The sequence below is a fragment of the Triticum urartu genome, chromosome 3A, assembly GCF_056163025.1.
Source record: "Triticum urartu cultivar PI428250 chromosome 3A, HENAU_Tu73, whole genome shotgun sequence".
Classification (NCBI taxonomy): domain Eukaryota; kingdom Viridiplantae; phylum Streptophyta; class Magnoliopsida; order Poales; family Poaceae; genus Triticum; species Triticum urartu.
Window position 1 is genome coordinate 59,031,426 of NC_141875.1, and position 12,994 is coordinate 59,044,419.

The following is a 12,994-nucleotide window of genomic DNA, read 5'->3' on the forward strand; positions in this document are numbered from 1 at the left end:
CCTCCTCCCGCAGTCCCGTGCATGTGCCCCCTGGCCTCCTCAAGCCGGAGCCCGTCGTCCAGATCTGCTCCATGCTGCTGTTCCTGACCTTCTCCGCCGCCCGCTGATCTCCTGCCTCTGCATCACGCCGCCGCCACTGCACGTCGTCTGCATCGCCGGCACCTGCATCTTCTGCGTCGAGCGGGTGCTCGCCTGCTCGTCTCGCTCGAGGCCCTGCTCGACTGACCGAGCCCTGCTTCTCCAATCGCCAAGGCCCAGCGCCCTACCGGCCTCCCTTCTCCACCGACCGGCCATGAGGTCTGGTGAGCAGCCCCTACCCCTGTGCACTTTTGGGCTGGCCAGATTTGGCCCGGGACACGTGTTTTTCCGCAGAACATTTTGTTCTATTAATCCTGAGACTGCAGTTTTGTAGAAAACCCCCCAAGCATCATGCATTTAATAACTGTTGAACCATGCATCGGATTAAAACAAACTTAATATGAAACATGCTTAGAAATTCATCTAGTTCCATAATATGTCACTTTCATCCATGTTTAACATGTTTAAAATGCTGTTTGTTTAAATTTGCTTAAATAACTTGCTAAAATGATTTAATTCATAACTTAATAACCGTAGATCGGTTTTAAATAATCTATATATGTAAATGGGGGTAGAAAAATGCCTAGTTTAACATGGTGGTTTCACTTTGCATGTTTAACAACTATGAAATATGGTTTAGGGCAGAACAGTACCAAATCTAATATATGCATATGAGGATTTTCTGGAATTGTTGTTCGTTGTTTCCGGCCTCATTTAAACTTGACTAGATAGGTAGTTTTACTTTGCTTCACCCTCTTGCCATGTTTAACAACATTTAATATTGTTGGGTACATAAACGAGATCGAACTAAATAATCAAATGTGGTGTCCGGCAATATGCAACATGTTGCATATCGAGCTCCACTTAAGTTGTAGTATCGTTTGTGCACTTTGCCATGCCATGCCTCATTAATCCGGACATGAATCATATTTGGTTGTGCATCATGTCATGCTTATGTGGTGGTTGTTTACTATGTTGTTTGCTCATTTCCGGTGTTGCTTCTTCGGGTTGGTTCCGATAACGTCGTGTTGTGAGGATCCGTTCGACTTTGTCCGTTTGTCTTCTTCATGGACTCATTCTTCTTCCTTGCGGGATCTCAGGCAAGATGACCATACCCTCGAAATCACTTCTATCTTTGCTTGCTAGTTGCTCGCTCTTTTGCTTTGCCTACGCCGCGATACCTACCACTTGCTATATCATGCCTCCCATATTGCCATGTCAAACCTCTAACCCACCTTGTCCTAGCAAACCATTGTTTGGCTATGTTACCGCTTGGCTCAGCCCCTCTTATAGCGTTGCTAGTTGAAGGTGAAGATTGGAGTTTGTTCCTTGTTGGAACATGGATATTTGTTGGGATATCACTATATCTCTTATTTTAATTAATACATCTATATACTTGGTAAAGGGTGGAAGGCTCGGCCTTATGCCCGGTGTTTTGTTCCACTCTTGCCGCCCTAGTTTCCGTCATACCGGTGTTATGTTCCTTGATTTTGCGTTCCTTACACGGTTGGGTTATAATGGGAACCCCTTGACAGTTTGCCTTGAATAAAACTCCTCCAGCAAGGCCCAACATTGGTTTTACCATTTGCCACCTTGCCTTTTTCCCTTGGGTTCTGTAGACTCAAGGATCATCTTTATTTAAATCCCCGGGCCAGTGCTCCTCTGAGTGTTGGTCCAACCTGTCAGCTGCCGGTGGCCACCAGGGGCAACTCTGGGTTGGCCTACCAGAACCTTGGACAATCCAGTGTGCCATGAGAACAAGATATGTGCAGCTCCTATCGGAATTTGTCGGCACATTCGGGTGGCTTTGCTGGTCTTGTTTTACCATTGTCGAAATGTATTGTAACCGGGATTCTGAGTCTGATCGGGTCTTCCTGGGAGAAGGAATATCCTTCGTTGACCGTGAGAGCTTGTGATGGGCTAAGTTGGGACACCCCTGCAGGGTTTTGAACTTTCGAAAGCCGTGCCCGCGGTTATGGGCAGATGGGAATTTGTTAATGTCCGGTTGTAGGAAACTTTACACTTAACGTAATTAAAATGCATCAACCGCGTCTGTAGCCGTGATGGTCTCTTCTCGGCGGGGTCTAGGAAGTGAACACGGTGTTGGAGTTATGCTTGAACGTAAGTAGTTTCAGGATCACTTCTTGATCACTTCTAGTTCACGACTGTGCTTTGCCTTCTCTTCTCGCTCTCATTTGCGTAAGTTAGCTACCATATATGCTAGTGCTTGCTGCAGCTCCACATCACATACCTTTTACCTACCCAAAAGCTTAAATAGTCTTGATCGCGAGGGTGTGAGATTGCTGAGTCCCCGTGACTCACAGATACTTCCAAAACCAGCTTGTAGGTGCTGATGATATCGTGCAGGTGACACAACTGAGCTCAAGGAGGAGCTCGATGAAGATCGTGTTCGTTATGTTGTCCCGTTTCCAGTTGATTAGTAGTGGAGCCCAGTTGGGGCGATCGGGGATCTTTTGCATTAGGGGTAGTCTTCTTTTAGTTTGGTTCCGTAGTCGGACCTTGATTGTATTCTGGATGTTGTAATGCTTTTCATGTATTGTGTGAAGTGGCGATTGAAGGCAACTCTGTATCTCTTTCTTATTCAGTACATGGGTTGTGTAAAGATTACCCCTCTTGCGACATGCCTACAATGCGGTTATGCCTCTAAGTCGTGCTCCAACACGTGGGAGATATAGCCGCATCGTGGGCGTTACATTGTGCCCATCGGGAGACCTAGATAGGTGAACGGGAGCGAGCCAACTGAGCAACAAAAGACTCGTTCCAGGTCCGTAGCACGCATGTGGTCAATGTTTATGGGGATCAATGTAGACTTATGGAAATTGATTTTTAGCCCAACCGAGGCCGCATAATCTTCCAGGATGAGCTTCATACTAGCAGCTTGCTCGGGGCAGGCAGGCATCACCAGAATGGTGTCGTCTGCGTACTGAACCACTGGAAAGTCACCATTACGGCTGCATGGAATTGGCAAGTCAATCAGGCGCCGACGAAAAGCATCATTAATGGCGGCTTGGAGGAGATATGCAGCGAGGACAAAAATCAGTGGTGAAAGGGGATCACCTTGACGCACCCCACATTTGCACTGGAATTTTCTGCCAAGAACTCCATTAAGGTGGACCGAAGAGACAGCAGATCCAAATATAGTTTCCATCCATCCCAGCCACTTGTCATCAAAACCCATATGTCGCATGATCTCTAGCATGGGGGCGTGTTCAATTGTGTCGAAAGCTTTTGCGAAATCAAGTTTAAGAAGTATGATCTCATGCGAGGAAGCCTGACATTGATGAATATATTCGAACATCCATACCAAGCAGTCTTGGATGGTTCTCCCCTTAATGAAGCCGTACCGATTCCTGTGAATAATTTTTACAGTAACTTTCTATAGGCGATTAGCCAAAATTTTGGTGATTATTTTGAGGCAAAAATTAACCAAGGTTATAGGTCTGTAATCATTGGCAGTCTCAGGAGATGATATTTTCGGGATCAATGTAATGTACCATTCGCTGATACTGGTAATATCAAGATTACCATCATGGAAGTCTCGACACATCTTGTAGAATTCCTCTTTGATGATCTGCCAACAACTCTTAAGAAAGCAACCATTGAATCCATCAGGACCAGGAGCCCTGTCGGTCGGCATTTCTTTAACCATAGTGTCAATTTCCTCATTCAAGAAGGGGGCTGATAATTCAGCTAAACCATCAATCCTCCTAATGATTCGCGTAAGGTCAAATCGCATGTTAGAAGGCTTAGAAGAACCCAAGCATTCTTTATAGGTTTTGTATAAAACCCCTTCTTTGCCAACATGATCACTGACCACTACATCTCCATCATGTAGACCTGCAATAGAATTGTGTCCGAACCTCTCAGTTGCAAGTGATTGAAAAAGTTTAGTGTTTTCGTCAGCAAATCTAAAGTATCTAATAGTGCATATCTTCCTCTAGTATTCATTCTGATATTTGAGTAGTGTGTTCAGATGTAGCTTCAAAATACGCGTGAAGTTTGTTTCTTGGACGAAAAGCTGTCGCTTGTCTTCAAGATCATCAAGTTGAGTAAGAACCTCATTACTATTGTGGATCATGGTTTGCATTGTCGAGAGCCCTCGACTCCAGTGCTTGAGATCATAGCACAGTAACTTGAGCTTTTTGCAAATAAGCGCAGCAGAATTAGGAGCATGACATGGCTTGGACCAAGAGCGAGCAACAACGTCATGGAAGCCCGTCTGATTAACCCAAAAGTTTTCAAAACGAAACAGTTTAGACTTTGGGATTTTGGACTCAATGGCTACCACACATGGGATATGATCAGAGACAGGTTTGCCTAGCGGTAGGACCAATGTGTTCGGGAAAGAAGTTGTCCAATTGGACGAGGAGAAAAACCAGTCAAGTTGTTCTAGAAAAGGATCATCCTGCATATTGCTCTAAGTTAACTATCTGCCCTTGACAGGGGTTTCCATCAAAGATTGTGCTCTGATGAGTTCATTAAAAAGGAGCATATCTGCAGCATCCCCACCCGGTTTGTTTCTATTTGATGTGGAACGAATGAAATTAAAATTTCCCAGAATCAACCAATTTTCATCATCAGGTATATTAAGATCAAATAACCAGGAGGTAAAATCCACCCTTCTCTGACCAGAGCAGGGTCCATAGACATTGACAAGATTCCAAGCTTCACCAGACTACATGGCAACAAAGGATACACCCACTGCAAAAGAATCAACGTGCCACGGTGTGCCCACAAACATAGAACTATTCCAGATAGTAATAATCCCACCAGAAGCGCCTAACGAGGGCGCAAACACAAATTTATCAAATCGTTTTGGGTAGAAGGTTTTAATAAAAGCTAAATCAAAAGCTTCACGCTTAGTCTCCTGGATACAAAGCACCGAGAAACCACTAGAATCAATAGCATTTCTAAGAGCCAAAAGCTTGCTTTCAGAATTTATGCCCCTGATATTCCACGATAACACATTCCACGATTTATTCATATCGAAGAAAAGATCAGTTTTCTCCGTCAGGAGCCGAGTGCTGGCCATCCAGCAACTTCTCAGTAGATAACTCTTCAGGCAGGATCCCGCATCGGCCACCCAACTGTTGGATTTCCTCAATAGAAGTAGGGGGTGGGCAAGATGCAGTAGCAGCTTGCGCAGGAGCAGCAGCCATAGAGATGGCTCTAACATAAGGCATCACACGAGCTCGCACCCTGGATCTGGTTTGCTTGATGTCAGAAACCTGGTTAACCTTGAAACCATCATATTTGTTTGATCTAGTGCTCCTTCTAACCACAGTCGTGTCTATTGGTACCTTGGCATTGCGTGAGGCCCCCGTCATAAACTGAGAAGAGGAAGCAATCAACTGAAGCGCAGTCCCTTGGTCAGGCAGAGTATCTGAAACAGAAGAAGACTGGATGCCAACGGAATCATTAGCAAGATGCACAGCAATGGCCTTAAGACCGGGTGATCGATTCTCTAAGTCCCAATCAATAGCAGCAACCTCAGACATGGCAAAAGTGTCCACAAGCAGCAGGTTGCGAGGGATTATATTGGCTCCCACCTGAAAGTTCGAGGAGAAAATAACTGACATAAAGTCAGGTTCAGGTGCAACACACAGCATCCAGGCAGCACAGAGAGAGTTCAGCTGACGTTGAATAGCCCTAAATGGATTGAGGGGAAACATAGTCCGCTCTGGTTGCACATTGGTGAGCGCTGGTGTGTATATGTGTTTGAGCATACCTCCTATCCAGATCAGTAATTCAGAGTCAAGCGCCACAGTGAGACTGATCGAGTTTCCACCAGCTTTGACAAACGCCAATCATGCAATAGGATCCCCAAGAACAAAGCTCTCAGCAAGGGCTTCAACCGCCTCAATTTCTCCCTCAGAAGACCACACATCAGACAAGTTATCCTGAATGTTATGCTCAGGGTCCACACCATCCATCAGAGATGGCCCATCATATTGGAAAAAAGCTCTGAAACTGAAGCCAGAGTAGGGTGGAGGAGTCACTGGCCACATACGCCAGCCATTTTCCTAAATCTGTTCCTCAGTAGGTGCAGGCACGTTCCAGGCAGGTTCATTGAGGGCCTCCTGCACAGTCATCTCATCAATCCTAGCCTATTGCATGAGAGTATAATAAGGGAGCTCAGACGAATGTGGTGATGCATTAAGAAGCGAGGAGCTTCCTCCATGCCCATCAGACCTGGGATGGTGTTTCTGCCATTAAGAACGTACACAGGAACTGACCAAGAATGACCAAGACCCGGCAACATTCTGAATCTAGTGACCAAGAGGCTGTGTGGCACTTCAGCAACATCTTTGATATGACACTTGACCAAAACACGAGCCTTGTTCTGACCATGGCGTGGCCAGACAAGGAGTTTGCCAAAGTTAGAAACAGCCTTGTGAACATAATGGTCAGACTGATAATCCATGGGGAATGCTAGGAGCATAATCCAAACTTCATACTCAAAAGCGGGCATGCGCATATTGATGCTCTCATCATGCGGGACTAAAGAAAAGGTAGAATCTTCAGTCAGTGCGTGAGGCCCTTCCCTAATCGCAGCATCCCTACTCTCCATGTCCGCAAATACCACGCAACCAATGCCAAGCGGATAAATGAAATCATCAAGCAAGTCATACTCCAGATCCACAGTGATGATGCGGCAAACCTCAGCAAGCCAGAATTCCTTCTGATGATCAGGAACAACAGGATGGACAGATACTATTGTGTACCTGTCATGGTTGAGAAGAGGATCATCCACCACCATGACTTGACGTTGGACGCGATGAGCAGGGCCGCGGTCGAACGTCGATCCAGGCGGACCAAAGTCGAAGGGGCGCACTAGAAAGTTCGCCATTGACGCCGATGAAGGAGAGCGGCAGATTGGAGGAGGCGCAGCCAGCGATGAGGAGCAGATCGTGGTTTTTTGCAAAGGTAGGAGTGATAGGAGTGGCAGACTTGAGGAGGACATCGCCGCACTCGATTGGGGTTTTTGGCAGGTGGAATTGACTACCCCAGGACGAGGGAGTTATATCGTCAAGCAATGGGAAGGAGCCACGTCCGAGGGGCGGGGGATCTTCTATTTCCGAATCCAAACCACATGCGTTCGCGAATCCCACTTTGTACGAGCCATACCAACAACCATAGAATTACCCACCATAGAGGATTTCCGTGCACTGCTGGGTGAGATTACATTGGATTTAGATGCGTGGGGTTTGATCGGTATCCAGCATAGCTTGGGAAACCTGTGATATAAGTTGGGCCTATGGGCTCTATGGCCTACCTGCTGACAAAACAGACACCTATGAAGCCCAGGGCATTTGGCGGATCGGTGACCCAAGGATCGACAAACCAAACAGGTCATGAGGGATGAACGACGGCCCAATATGCATGGCTCATGACGTGGAGAGAGTAGCGGTACTTGACCAGCCCCTGATGGGGCCAGATTTGCCAAACATAAACACTTCCTAGTAATATCCCCACAACATTGACAGAAAATGCCCGTGCAAACTACCTCAGGATGGCCAAAACGATCACAATGAGAGCAATGCTGAAGCCTTCTGTATATGTATTCTTTTGTTGGTATTGAGCATATATCCACCATTAACATAACACTTTCATTATCATAACCAGCTTGCCAACCATCTAGGATATGGAAAAGAATATCATCTGGAATAGAATCCCACAAACCCTGCTTGAACAGTTGGCCCTGGAAAGATGGCAACTTATCTAACAAAATGGAAGGGATTGGTAAGTTGACGGCCCCAATACGAAAGAGATCATGATTATCCGGAGAAACCGGAACCGTAAACCTGCCAAAAGAGATCTCCGTTGAGGAACTGACACCAGAATATTCCTCCGTCGGTGTTGAGGTCAAGCCCAAGCTCTCAAAAACAGAGATTGAAGCCGGATCAATGTCATCAATGGACTTGGATGAAAGCCATTTGGATTTGATAGCCGAGCCAGGTGATGAGGCCAAATCATTGATCTCAGTGTCCGCATTCCAGCCATGAGATCGATGGCAAGGTATTTCTCCCCGGTGGAGATGAAAATGGCATATGAAATCTGGCCAAATACGATCCCGTAAGCCATAAATAAAATGGCCCACACGATTAGATGCCATTGAGAACCGAAAACGACGATCACCCAAACGAATCACCTTAAAACCTTCACTGATTCCACCAATGCAAGATTGGGGAGCCAAACCCACTGAATCCACCGAGAGAGGAAAGGAGGCCGAGGAGAAAGAAACTTCAAGGTAGAATTCCTCGGAGTTGGGGTTGGGGACGAAGTGAACCGTAGATCCAAATCGTGCACGCACCTGGCCCTCGACCTTGAGGCCGGGGGAGAAGTCCCAATAGAGGTGGCCGTCCATTGGGGTCACCGGTGGTGGAGACTAGGGCAGGGTGCCAGAGTCGCCATGGGAGTTGCCATGGGAAGGTGGAGGGGTGGGAGTCGCCATCCAACAGTTCTGTTTCATACAAGACGGCAAGGTTGTGGCCTACCTAATGAATATATATTATCTTACCGAGTATGTTTTATTCATGTGGGATTAACTGAAGTATATCTTAAATATGGCATGTCATGTAAGAAGAATCAACTTTTGACTAGTATTAGTATTTTGAAAAATGATAAAATGATCTGTTCACTGAACGCGACGATTTCCTACCAGTATTTGTTGGATGAGGAAGAAAAATAACATGGGATGTTGTTTCCCTACTCAAAACTCCACTCGCAGAGGGTTGAGGGCAGGCGTCAGACATCCAACCTAAAACGCTTCATGTAATGCACCACCCTGGACATCAAGACCCACATTCTTCGAAGGTGATGCTATTGCTCCCCTCAAACCTGGCACATTAACTGCTTTTTCATGATCAATTTTTATATAGAGTGTTGTCAGTTTAAGGATCCGTCCTTACTTGAATCTGTTCTGCATGACATGGCCTTCTAATTACTGGATTAGTGTTCATTGTTCTATCATAGAGAAGAAATGTTGACTAATGGTTGTATGCATGTGATGTATCTGCTCTATTTTACCCCTTCCCCAATTTAAGAAATTTTATGTGCTACATGTAGATTTAGAGGTACAAATGACTGGTACATCAGCTCATTCAACTGTTTGATTAAAGGTATACTTTGACTACTTTCCTCTTTCTCTCTCTCTCTCTTCATGTTCTCATTGGTTTGTCCTTCCTTGGTGTGCTATCAAATTTCATATAGATCTCCATACGAGTCTTTCCTCCCTCATTAACTTGAAATATTGGCTAACTCAGTTTTCATGTGTGCAAGAAGTTGAGCAGGCCATCCTTACAATCAAACCTGACAGTGTGCATCATGGTGTGGTATGCAGTTCTTTGGCCTCTTTTTTTGCCTCATTGTTTTTTCTTCTAAAGGAGGAGTAATTATATTCCTGCATGCTTTGAATCAGTAGCATGAAGTGACTTTTTTTATGAATGATCCACTAGCTAACATTTGTATTAGGGAATCATCTAATTGGATGTTATTGATGTCAATTGAACAATGTTGAATCTTATAATTGCTTTTCTAAGAGGAAACATATATTATTAAGATGAATCTGTAGCTAATCGATAATGATTAAAAACTTCATTCATGAATATTATATGTGAATTTTTCCCTTTGTGATGCTCTTTTGTCTAAGAAATTCACAGGGAAGTGATCGGAGAGGGAGTTTGATTTTTCTTTTCTGGTTTTCCAGCATGGTGCGATGAATTTCTCTTGCACGCATGCCTTCATTCGTCATTTTACCATATGCAAATCTTGGTCTGCAATTTGTTTGAATTGTTTGCATACATATAAAGTCTCTTTTTAATACACACTCCATCCATTTTCTGTTCTTTGAATTGTTGTTTGTAGTTATGAGACTTTTGGGCACCATCATCTCCATAGCTCTAAAGGCAGATTTTTGTCCAATGCAGATTCACACGTTAGTAAGCTTTGCTAAATCACTTAGTCCATGTAGTGAACATGTCTAGATTTCCTTCTGCGATGAATAAACATGTGTAACTTGATTAGATTTTGCTTATGAACACAAGGTTAATTTACACTCCATTGAACATGTAATTATTTCTTTTACGTCATGAGGAATCAAGAGAGGGGGCACGAATGGTAGTTGCAGCCATGTAGGTATGTACCATTGCCCCTTGATACGTCTCCGTCGTATCTAATTTTCCTAACACTTTTGCTCTTGTTCTGGGCTCTAATTTGCATGATTTGAATGAAACTAACCCGGACTGACATTGTTTTCAGCAGAACTACCATTGTGTTGTTTTTGTGCAGAAATAAAAGTTCTCGGATTTTGACGAAACTTTTTGAAGAATTATTTCAGAAAAAATAAATAGATACTGGAACCAAGAACCACTAAAGGGGGGCTCCTGGCTGAGCACAAGACACCAGGGCGCGCCACCCCCTCCAGGCGCACCCTGGTGGGTTGTGGGGCCCTCGTGGCCCCTCTGACCCTAATCCCAACTCCGTAAATACCTATTTTCGGAGAGAAATATAAGAGAGGAAGTTTCATCGCGTTTCACGATACGGAGGCGCCGCCACCTCCTGTTCTTCACCGGGAGGTCATATCTGGAGCCCGTTCGGGGCTCCGGAGAGGGGAATCTTCGGACTTCGTCATCACCAACCCTCCTTCATCATCAATTCCATGATCCTCCTCACCGGGAGTGAGTAAGTCCTTCGTAGGCTCGCTGCTCGGTGAGGAGTTGGATGAGATTCATCATGTAATCGAGTTAGTTTTGTTAGGGTTTGATCCCTAGAATCCACAATGTTCTGAGATTGATGTTGCTATGACTATGCTATGCTTAATGCTTGTCACTAGGGCCTGAGTGCCATGAATTTAGATCTGGACCATTTATGTTTTCATCATTATATCTATGTTCTAGATCCGACCTTGCAAGTCATATTCACCTATTATGTGTTATGATCAGTAAACCCTAGTAGTAATTGGGATACTTTCCGGTGATGACCGTAGTTTGAGGATTTCATGTATTCACTATGTGTTAATGCTTTGTTCCGGTTCTCTATTAAAAGGAGGCCTTAATATTCCTTAGTTTCCTTATGGACCCCGCTACCACGGGAAGGTAGGACAAAAGATGTCATGCAAGTTCTTTTCCATAAGCATGTATGACTATTTACGGAATACATGCCTACATTATATTTATGAACTGGAGATAGTTCTGTGTCACCCTAGGTTATGACTGTTATATGATGAATGTCATCCAACGAATTAGCCGATACCACTATATTGTTCTTGGTAAGTTACTATCGCTATTGGTACTGTTACAACTGCTACAAAACTTTTACTGTTGTTACCGTTACTACTGCTATCAAAATTATCATACTACTATTCTACTGATCACTTTGTTGCAGATATTTAATCTTCGGGTGTGGTTGAATTGACAACTGAACTGCTAATACTTAAAAATATTATTTGGCTCCCCTTGTGTTGAATCTATAAATTTGGGTTGAATACTCTACCCTCAAAAACTGTTGCGATCCCCGATACTCGTGGGTTATCACCCCAGTGCAGTTGATTCTCCGTTGCATGCTGCAAGAAACATGTATCTGTCTGATGTTTGATTTGATCAACAACAAAAGCAATCAGTGGAGAAAATGGTAAGTGTAGAGTAATTACTCTCAAAATGCATGGAATTACATTGAGTTCATCTGCACATTACTATGCATTATACCCCATTAATTATTATTGTTGCTCTCACAACACACCATGTTATAATTTATCTTAGAGTAAGTTTTTAGTTTTTCCTTTAGGTTTCTGCTCCTTACCCTCGGATCTTTAGTCTTTTACAATGGCCAACTCGACCCATTATGTTTCCGGTTCAGTTGGCCACTTCGATTCCCACTTTCAATGATGTGATCTTGATGTAGATACTTCAAAATTACATACAAAATATAATGCATTATGTACAAGTTATTAATGGTCAAAAATTTACTGGACCAGTCACTTGCTTACTTCTATTCACATTCCAACATCCTTGTGTAGTAGAGCATGATGATACGTCTCCAATGTATCTATAATTTATGAAGTATTCATGCTGTTATATTATCATTCTTGGATGTTTTACAATCATTTTATAGAAACTTTATATTATTTTTTGGGACTAACCTATTGACCTAGTGCCTAGTGCTAGTTGTTGATTTTTGCTTGTTTTTTACATCGCAAGAAATCAATATCAAACGGAGTCCAAACGCCGTGAAATTTTTGTGGATTTTTTATGGACGAGAAGACCACCAATGGGCCAGAGCAGCACCTGGGGGTGCCCCGAGGGGGGCACAACCCACCAGGGCACGCCCAGGTGGGTTGTTTCCACCTCGGTGGCCTCCCGCACCCCCTCTTTACCCTATAAATTCATGAATATTCCGAAAACCCTCGGGGCTAACCTAGATCAGATGTTCCGCGCCGCAAGGCTCTGTAGCCACCGAAAACCAAACTAGACTCTTTTCCCGCACCCTGTCGGAGGGGGGGGCGTCGGGGATATACCCCGCGATATAAACCGCCAGATCTATGACCCGGCTGGAGCTTGGCGATTCACTGGCGACCCGCCCTGACGAGACGGTTTACAAGCAACCCGCCTGAACATTATGACTCATTAGTAACCCGGTGGGCGGGACAGACGGATGACAAGGCCCAAGGCCTAGAAGGCCGGTTTGTGTTAATGAGGGGCCAATTTAAGAGGAAAGGCAAAAGGAATATTCTCCTACAAAGGAAGGAAGACTAGGACTCCACTTGTAATAGAGTAATCCTAATCCTAATAGGACTAGTCATGTAAGCCGCCCATTCAACATATATAACACTAGTAGAAAAAGGGTCAAACGTGAAGCACATTAGTGCCAGTTTGATTTTGGCCCGGTACTAATGGTA